This window comes from Solanum tuberosum, unplaced genomic scaffold (assembly GCF_000226075.1).
Source record: "Solanum tuberosum cultivar DM 1-3 516 R44 unplaced genomic scaffold, SolTub_3.0 scf00237, whole genome shotgun sequence".
In the NCBI taxonomy this organism is placed as follows: Eukaryota; Viridiplantae; Streptophyta; class Magnoliopsida; order Solanales; family Solanaceae; genus Solanum; species Solanum tuberosum.
In genome coordinates this window covers 903,017-913,922 of record NW_006239161.1, presented here as the reverse complement: position 1 = coordinate 913,922, position 10,906 = coordinate 903,017, and positions in this window count along the sequence as shown.

Below are 10,906 nucleotides of genomic sequence, written 5' to 3'. Positions count from 1 at the left end.
TTGCGAGATGTTACATAGGTGATGATGTTAACTGCAATAAATATGAGTGGTACAAGTATGAGATCCTAACTTTTAGATAAGGGTAGTGAAGTGTGGCTAAGTCATAAGAGTAACAAGAGCATTAATAGGTGTACCCGAGATTGTATATAATCAGACGAGGTTCCAATTAAATAAATGATTTTCCATGTGTGCCTAGATAGTATATTTGAGTTGTCAATGTGGAATATGTTGATGTAATCATTATTTGTTTCCTTAAAGAGTTAGATGAAGCAACCTTATAAGCCAATGAGAAGAGGTTAAGAGAAGTATCTTAGAAAGAGGTCTTAGAATGAGTCTTAGTACCTATTTATGGAGAGTTCAGTAGTCATGAGATAAGCCTTTCCTAAATATTAGAGTAAAGCGAATGTAGACCGATTTAGAGATAATGGAATAGATCCATAGCTTTAAAGTGTCAGTTTCAAACCTAATGGGGAGATGATAAGAAGAGAAACCAAGTCAAGTGTTAAGAATGAGGTAGTGACGTCTTCATAAAAAGTTTTAGAGATACATCAATCCATTCATAATCTTGTGTATTCCTCAAGTCCAATTATTACAACATCATGATGATGTTTCTTATATCAGAATTGTGTCTATGACCTATGCTCATACACTTCAGAGAGTTTCACATCTATGCTCAATTTTCATAATGAGGGGCAAAGACTTAGCCCATTAACCTTGAGCTTAATCCATAAAGTTGTGGATATCAGCCTTATGATATGAACTTATTCGTATAAGAATTCATGTCTCATAGTATGTTCAGTCTCACAAGTTCATGATTTATCCTCAATGGCTAGCAACATAATGCTATGCCATGCATATTCTTATATTAGATATCTCGAATGAATTGTGCTTATGATCTTTTGCCCTAAAGCTCTCTCAGTAATCCTTTTTAGTTGAGAGTGGTGTTGTTGATAGTAGTGGTGTGATGATAGAGAAAAGAATTGATATTTTCTTATTGTGATAGTGTTGGTATGCTTATTCAATCTAAGATTTTAAATGTGAAGGGAGAAGGAGATAAGGTATGAGTAATAAGGCAGTTCCTGGTAATAATGCATGAAAGTTCTGTTGGTAGAAGTGGCAAGAGAATGAGGAATTCTTATAATGAGTGGTTAGTAGGAGTCGATGGAGTGGTTATAGTACTAGGCTTGAATGTGGTGTTGGTAACATGTGGACAATGCGTGATACATTAGGTGTTTCGTGATATGAGCTCAAGCTTAGCTGAATATACTGGTAGGAGTAGTATTCTTGGGATGAGATTTCCTATAGAGGTATAGAACCTGAATCTTGTGATTTTGAAATGATCACCCTATGTTAAGTACTTTGTGATTCTGAGTTAGACTTGAATATAGTAAGAGTAACCCTTTTCCATTCTCAGACCAGCCGTCATTTGAGGATGAATGATCCCAAGGGGGAGATATTGTAACACCCAAAAAATTTCTAAGTTAAGACCTAAATCATTCTTCATTTATTTGTAGGGGCATACCAGGTAATTTTTAAATTGCTCATATGTGTTAAGTTACATTCTTTAGTGTGGGAATGATTTTGGATATCAATTAAGGTCACTAAAAACTCCTAGAACAATGATTGTCGGTGCAACCAATCTTTTCTCTTTGCGTTTGCACGCCTTAGGCCACGTTGAGATGACTAATGATTATGGTCTCTACAGTTACGAGCCTAGTGTCGCGTTTGTGGAGGCCCGTGGAGTTGGTCATCGCATTCGTGGGCCTTGCGCCTCATTTGCGTAGGCCAAGGGGGATGGTCCTTAGTGTTCGCGGGATAGGTGCCGCTTTTGCGATGCTTTGGGGGCCTGACCTTCTACGATCGTGGACTGGGTCCTACATTGTAGAGGTCATTGAATTGATCTTTATAATAAAGATAGATCTCATTTTAGCTCTTGATCAACATTTGAAAACTCGTAAAGTTGAGCTTTGGAGCTCCAATTTAGGTGATTTTAGTTGCATATTGTGGGGAATCAACAGAACTATGAGTTGGGATTATCGGGAAGGTGCGGCGGATTCATTGATGAGGTTTTTTCTAGTCTCGAAGGACCTTTTGAGACCCTTTAATGGTGTTTTTGTTATCTTTTTATTTCATAATCTGATTTTGGTTGTTTTCGAGCTTGGATTATGCCCAAATTCGGAGCACATGTTCATTGATCTAAATAGGACCCAGTGTTTTAAAAGACTCTTCTAGGACTCGCCCCAGGGCTCGCCTTGGGGCGGGGCTCTAGCAAAACACCCCGAGACTCAAGTGTGGGACTTAATTCTGTAAGACTTACTCCCTAAGCGTCCGACTGTACGCCCTAAGCACGACCAACGCCCAACGCTCGAGACTCACCTAATAGATCTTACACAAATAATGTGTTAAAATCTTTAATTAACATTGGTGACCCTCATAATTCTTGAATAAATGAATGATACATAATAAATTTTTAATCTATAGATATGAGAAGATTGAGAGTAACTCAAACAACAAGTGCAGTATCACATCTTTACTATTTGGTAACACTGTGAATGTGATTATATATTATGTAGCATTTCTTTTAAAAATACGCACGAAATTTCACTTTTTCACTTTATCATTGGTCTTCACTATTTTGTCATATGTCTCAAAATTATCATATTTTATTTATCTATTTGAAAGTAACTTTATTTTTATTAATGAAGGAGTGATGTTTTTACTATAATACTAGTAAGCTTATGGTTATTTTTTTAGGGGGTAAATTGTATAGTATGATAATTTTTTTAGAAATAATGATTCTTTTATTATTAGAAAGTTAAGATATTAGATTATTTATACTTGTATAGTCATGTTAGAAGTTTTATTTTCTATGAGTTTCCTTAATCATGTTTGTAATTATTTCAAACTATTAATGTAATTTAATAATTTTGTGTTATTAGATTATTATATTATATTGTAAATTAAATTTTTAAAGAGCAATAGGGCTTACTCCCCACATCTCGAGGCTTACGCCTCGCCCTATACTAAGTGAAATGACTCGCCTCACACCCCTGCCTTTTAAAACATTGATAGGACCCATTGACATAGTCAATTTTGAAATTCCTAGTGAGGGTCCTATAAATCATAATTATGTATTTTACTCAATTTTGAGGTCATCTTTAACTGTTGTGATTTTGGTGTCTAAGCATATGTATTGATGTGGTGATCATGTGTTTTGATAGTGTGGCAACAATCAGAGGTTGTTCAGAAGGGTAGAGTTCTGAAATCGTGATTTGGGAGCGTGCACGGTCTACTTTGAGGTAGGCTTACTAATCTTAAGATTGAGCTTGTAAATGTGAATTCATATGGATTAGATAGAATTGGGATGTGTTTGTAGCTGAATCATGTCTAATTCTTAGAATTCATGCTTTAGGTGTATTTTGGGTAGTTTTAAGGAGTTCAGCATGCTAGTTTTGTTGTGTTGAATATATCTTGCCTCATAGTTTCTCTGGCATGTTTTGGTTTGTTAGGTAACTTGTTATGTTCCTTAGCCTAGGCGTAGGATAGTGATTATCTTAAACTTGCATTTTGGAGCCGATAGGCCTTAGATTTTTTCTGATGTCGTTGGGGAAGTCTTAACTACTTGTAATTGATATAGCAGACTTGGGTCTAATAGCATGATCCTTAGCTAAGCGACTACTCAGCTCATATGACTATTCATCAGTTTTTTTCCTTCTAATTTTACTTGGGTGGGTTCTTTGGCAATTTCAAATCCTGTAGGTTGTTGTTGTATGGGGTCTTGGGGTTTGAAGCTAGAGTGGGTCCTTGGTGGCTCCGAAGATAGTTGAGCTCTATGGTATTGTCCTGGATGAGTAAGGACGGAGGATTTAGAGTTCTTTATCTATGGTTCGAGGTCAGTACTCTTGACTATTATTCGCGGTTCAAGGTTAGTGTGCATATCATTATCATGGGTTTGAGGACCTAACTTATTACTTAAGATGTTGTTTGAGGCCCAACACATCTCCATCAACCTTGATTCTAGTCTGGGCATTTAGTCGGGTTCGAGTCCTGAGTTGGTGATTTATTTTGTTTCTTTGGGGTGCCTTTACTGTGGTTCGAGTGTGTCGATGGTTGTTGCAGTTTTGGAATACTCTTTTTCTTAGCTAGTAATTTCTTAGCTCTTCTGTGTACCTATCGGGCTTGTGAGGTGTCCAATTAGGTTATAGTTATCTATTATCTTATTGTTTGTCCTTTCATAGACTTATGTGCTATATAAATAGGTTTTTCCGTTATCATTTTGTTCTATGACCTCTACTTGTTGCTAGCTTCTTGCTTTTCATTATCTTTAATTTCCAAGAAAAATTGGTCTATGATGCATACAGAGTTTCTTGATGGAGATCTGAGCGCCAGTCATTAGCGTTGAGTTATGTCCTGCTGAGCGATCTTCGGAGACCGAAGGTAAGCTTATGGCATTCCAGTTCAGCCTATCCCCTTATGTATATTGTTTTTGGCTAGTCTTTTGTATACGAGACATGTTTGTATTATTGGTCTACCTTTTGGACTTGTACTCTTTTAGTAGCTCTGTACTTGTGACTACCAAGTCGTGGGATTAGATCTCTTATTTTGAGTTGTATATATTGCTATTGTTCCCTTCTTTCCATTGTTTTTCTGTTGAATTGTTTCAGATTTATCTTGTTGATTCTACCCATTTCGCTTGTTTCTTGTAGTTCTAGAATTTGGGTTCTCTTACCTACTGATTGGTTATAGCAAGTGCCATCATGACTTTAGATTTCAAATCGTGACGGGGAAGTAGTCAAGGTAATATGAGAAAGTAGTCAAAGTATTTAGATTTCCATCATTAAATGTATAATAAAATTTAATAAAAATAAAATAAAAGTAGTAATTAGATCCTGACAGTGAAGTAGTCAAAGTAATCTGAGAAAGTAGTCAAAGTATTTAGATTTCTATGATTAAGTACATAACAAAATTTAATATGAGAAAGAAGGAAAGTAATAATTAGATTTCCATGCCTAAATTTGGAACAAAATTTAATGATGGTAAAATGAATTATGGTAACAAAAATGAAGGATAAGAATGAAGATATTGGTATCAAGGATAACTTGTCCTATGAGGACATTCTGATTCAGATTCTAGATCGCCAAGTTCGCAAGTTGAGGACTACAGAGGTAGCATCAGTCAAAGTTCTTTGGAGGAACCAATTTGTTGAGGAAGCTACTTGGGAAGCTGAGGAAGATATGAAGAAGAGATATCCACATCTCTTTGAGACCGGAGAAATTCCAGATCAAGGTACTAATTCTCTTCTTAGTACTCTTTAATTATAAGTTGGCATGTTGTAATTGCATTGCTTGTTGGGTGTTTGAGTTGAATGTTAAATGTTACATCCTTAGTCTATTAAGAGTAATCTCATTTGAGTACAAATGTTCCCAAAGGGGAGATATTGTAACACCTCGCTATTTTAAAGAACTAGAAAGAGCTAGAATTAGAAAGAAGTTGTTTTTGGAAAGAATGAAAATCTGGAAAATTTGTTAAGTTATGTTAAGTTTGAGTTTTTGGTCAACTTCAAACTACTATAACTCCTAGCTCAGGATGAGTTAGCTGTGCTTCGAGATACCATAGGAAATATCTTGGAATAATCTTTCCAACACCACCGAGTTTACTCAATCCTGAGTTCGTATGAGTGAGATATGCCTATTTGAAGTTGGGTTGTTCAAATAAGGCAAGTCTATTCCGGATTTTAGAAGGGCATTATGGTCTTTTCCATACCCCATGACTTAATTTTGGTTTTTTGGTTAATTGGGGTCTAAACTGATAGGATTCAGTTTACGCTTTTACAATATTGAGTTTGGATTTTAGAGAAGAGAAGAGAAAAGAAGAAGAGAAAAGAGGAGAAGAAGCAAGAAGGGTCAAATTCTCGAAGCTAGGATCGTGGATTTCGTCAAGGGGTGATCCCAACGAGGTATGTGAGATCACATATCATTGGGTCATTTCACCCATGCGCCAATCATGAGTCAATTCAGTGAAGTTATATAGTTTTGAAAGCAAATCCTATGAGTTCTTGATGTTAATTCATTTGAAATCTTGTGGGTTCTTGTTGTTGAAGTTTGTTGAGATTGATTAGTGTAATTAGGTCTTATTTCGAGATGGATCTTTGCATATATTGATGATTTAGTTGTTCCTAAGTGTTTGGGGAAAGAACCAAGTTGATTAGGGGGTTTAGAGTTGAAAAACGAGCAAGAAAACTCGGAGTGCACCTGGAAAGGGGCCTGGGGCGCCGCCCCTCTCAGAGCCCTAAGAAGGGACCAATGAACTTTGGGTCATGGGGCACCGCGCCAGCCAGAGTGCCCCACCCTTGCTTCTGAAGTTTTCCCTTTGGCGTCCCACGTCGCTCAGAGCGCCAGGGACCAGTTCTTCCCATTCCTCCCCCATCTTTCCGTACTAGTTCCTTAGCAACGTACCTATATTTTCTAGTTGATTCCAACACTCTAAGGTACGTTTAAACAACATGAAATCATCCATAGCATGAGATCATGAGCCTTGAATCCATAATTAAATTCAAGGAAAGTTAAGATCAAAGTCAAGAGAAGTAAGAGTCAAGTCAAGAAAAGCAAAAGTCTTTTGCAAACGTTTTAACTTTGTTTTAAGACTTAAAGTTCAAGTTGAGTAAAGAGTAAAAAGTAAATATTGACGTTCATTTCTTCAAAGGTATATGAGGACTATGTATTCCCAAAGAGTTTAAAATGTTTTCACATTTAGAAAAGAGTAAACGCTTTCACAATTAAGCAAGAGAAGAAACTTGATTTCCAAGATAGCTTTTAAGCTAAGTTTTTGAGCAATTATCTTGTCACGCCCCGAGACTACCCCCAAGACGCGTACACGGGACCTAGGACCACAAGTGATCCCAAGCTAACCCTACTGGCATGATCATAAGCATACTAAAGATAATAAACTGATGCGGAAGCTAAATCAGAAATAAAAATGAAAAGATGGGGAATACCCATATACTATAACTAAGATATATGAAAACTGATGAGTTTAATACAAAGAAAATATTAAATCAATACTAAGCTGAATCTAACTATGTCTGAAATAAGCCTCTAAACTGACTAGAAATGCTGGGACATGCCCAAACTAGGTCTAGCAAAACTGCAACTAAAGACTAAAAGCGATAAAGATAAACATGTCCTAGTCCTCGAAGAATGAGGACTCACCACTGATGCTGCTGAACTGAAGATCGGGAATCGATCTAAGCATGATCTGGATGCTGAGAACCTGAACCTACATCACGAGAAGATGTAGCGCACGTATGCGTCAGTACTTGAGAGGTACTAAAAGCATGCAGGATAGAGTAAAGCTGAAATAACATATAACTGAACAAAGCAATAAATCAATGAAATAATCTGAACATGATATAGATACTGATAATACTGAATACTGAGCTAACTGATGCAATGACCAAATTTATAACATGCTGAAATTGAATACTGACTGTACTGAAATATGGTCAATACAATAGAGTCTGACTGGACTGTGGAGCTACTAATAACCGACATAAAACCACATGAGCTAAATGTGGAGTTCGATGTATACGCCCCATTGAGACGACCCAATATACCCTGCCAAAGGTCCATACTGGTGTGATCACTAAACTGATGTTGCCCATAGAGTGGACTTACACCTACATGGCTCGTAGTTCTGGGACTATATGGGTACGCTGAACCCTAGTCCAACTCGGTATTGTGCTACTCCCAATAGATTAAGTAGTTAACACATAATTACTGAATTTCTGTAAGTTACTGGATAGATCGAACTGAACATGCAAACTGAGAATGCAACAATTAATCTGATAAAGATGCATTAATAACTGAGGCATGTATATTTGAATAACTGAGATATCTGACCTAGCATGTGTAATTCAAGAACTAAAGAAATACATAGCTAGGGTTCTGAAATTCATGCAATAAACTGAGAAATAACATGATAATCTGATTTGGAACGTGTTAATAACTAATTCATGACGATCTGCTGTAATTCTAGAAATCCTAGGCTATTCATAATAAGGGAATCAAGAAACTTACTGAATTCTATGGACCTAATGGGCGAAAGGAACCAACTAGTGAAATCCCACATACCTGGTGACGAATTTCACGGAGAAATCCTTTGATTTCTGGGTTGGAACTGAAGAAAACTTGTTGAGTTCTTGAACTAGGGCTCTCGACCTTTTTCTCCTCTCTTGCTTCTAATTTTCTAAGTTTTGATTAATGATTTTGACTAAGGTAAGTTCTAGTTATGTTTCTAGGCTTAAACTGACTAAAAACCTCATGATTTAAGGTCTAAACGACGTACCTTAGGGGTTAAACAAAATAGGAAAATACCAAATGACCCCTAACTTAATTGCTGTCGGATTGACCGACGGACTGGACCTACGGGCCGTAGGTCAATTGACGGTTCCGTCGATTGGAGTCGTCGGTCGAGTCTGCCTGACAGGGCTTCACTAAAGCGAGCATAACTTTTTACTCGGAGGTCAGATTTTAGCAAACTCGGTGGCGTTGGAAAGAGGATTCAATTATCTATCATATAATATTTCATGGGACACATTATTCTATTTTTGATAAAAGTTATGACCATCTGAAGTTGACCCATCAACAATTTTCAGCTAACTGGCTGCTTACCCTGATCTACGTTCAGACCTACGCACCGTGGATCGAATGACGGTCGGTGCTGGTCGACCGTAGTTTGTGTTAGAGGATGGGTAAAGGAGGTCTCGATCCACAGACATAGACCACAGACCGTGGTCTGATCTACGGACCGTGGGTCTATCCATGAGTCGGGACTTAACCGACTTTTGTGAGCTTGTTTTAGGGAGGGGTTGCAGTAGTGAACCACGGACCACCAGCACGGGCCGTGGTCTGACCTACAACTTATCAATATCTTTATTTTTGGTCTATTTCGGATACTGGTTGTTACATTATCTCCCCCTTGGGATCATTCGTCCTCGAATGAATACTAAACTAGCTGAAATGGAGGAAGAGGGCTGCAATCCGTACCACTATACACTGAGAACTGAATTTCTGACTGAACTGGGTTCCAAGAACATGCAAATACGCTAAAAATGCAAGTACAAAATGAAGGAACATGATTCTAAGACTGAATTTACGCATGAATGACTGAAAAACTGAAGAGGAACTATTACCTCAAGCTAGAATGGAATCGGAAGGAAATAGGTGAGGATACTTGGACTTCATGGTTGCTTCTGCTTCCCAAGTAGCTCCCTCTACGGACTGACTCCTCCACAAAACCATGACTAAGCGACTTCTTTGTTTCTCAACCTTCTAACCTGACGATCAAGAATCTCAACTGGTACATCCTCATAAGAAAGGCTATCTTTTACAGCCACAGTATCTAGTGGAACTACGGATGATGGATCACCCACACACTTCTTCAAAAGTGAAATGTGAAAGACTGGATGCACTGCTGCTAAATCTGCTGGTAACTCTAACTCATAAGCCACTTTACCAATCCTTTTCAAGATCCGGTAAGGGCCTACATATCTTGGACTGAGCTTCCCTTTCTTGCCAAATCTCATCACACCCCCTTCATAGGTGACACTTTCAGGAAAACCCTTTCATCAACTTGGAACTCTAGTTCCCTTCTTCTCACATCTGCATAAGACTTCTGGCGACTCTGAGCAGTCTTAAGTCTATCTCTAATGAGTTGCACTTTCTCCATAGCATCAAGGACTGAATCTGGTCCTATCAAAGCTGCTTTACCTACTTCAAACCAACCAACTGGAGATCTACATCTACGCCCATACAATGCCTCATAAGGGGCCATCTGAATGCTGGAATGGTAACTATTGTTGTAGGAGAACTCAATAAGAGGAAGGTCATCGTCCCAACTACCCTTGAAGTCGATCACACAAGCTCTCTACATGTCCTCTAAGGTTTGAATGGTACGCTCTGCCTGACCATCCGTCTGTGGATGAAATGTTGTGCTAAGGTTAACCTGAGTACCAAGACCCTTCTAAAATGACTTCCAGAAATGAGAGGTAAACTGAGGACCTCTATCTGAGAAGATAGACAAAGGACCCCCATGTAACCTCACAATCTCATTAATGTAAAACTTGGTGTAATCCTCCCCCGAATCTATAGTCTTGACCGCCAAAAAGTGAGAAGAATTAGTAACCCTATCAACAATAACCCAAAATGGAGTCATGCTGTCTGCGAGTACGAGGTAAACCTGTGATGACGTCTATGTTGATCACTTCCTACTTCCAAGTAGGAATGTCAATCTCTTGAGTCATACCTCCTGGTTTCTGATGTTCTACCTTCATTTGCTGGCAATTGGGGCACTTAGCCATAAAAGTTTCTATATCTCTTTTCATACCATTCCACTAATAGACTTCCCGCATATCACGGTACATCTTAGTAACACCTGGATGAATAGAATATCTGGAATTATGGGCTTCTGCGAGAATATGCTGTCTCAGTTAACCCACATCAGGAACACACAATCTACCCTGATAGCGAAGTACACCATCTCCCCCTTGAGATAAAGCCTCCACTCTCAGATTGTGGACTACACCCTTAAGCTCAAGCAAAATTGGATCACTTTCTTGCTTTTCCTTAACCCCTACTACCAAAGAAGATTCTGCCCCATTTTGAACCGTTACACCACCATCTGATATGCTCATAAGACGAACTCCTAGGCAAGCAAGTATGCGAACATCCTTTTCTAGCTCTTTTCTTTCTTCCTCAACATGTGCTACACTACCCATAGATAATCTGCTAAGAGCATCTGCTACTACATTCGCCTTACCCGGATGGTAATGCACGCTCATATCATAATCTTTGAGGAACTCAAGCCACCTTCTCTGGCGAAGATTCAACTCTTTCTGGGTGAACACATA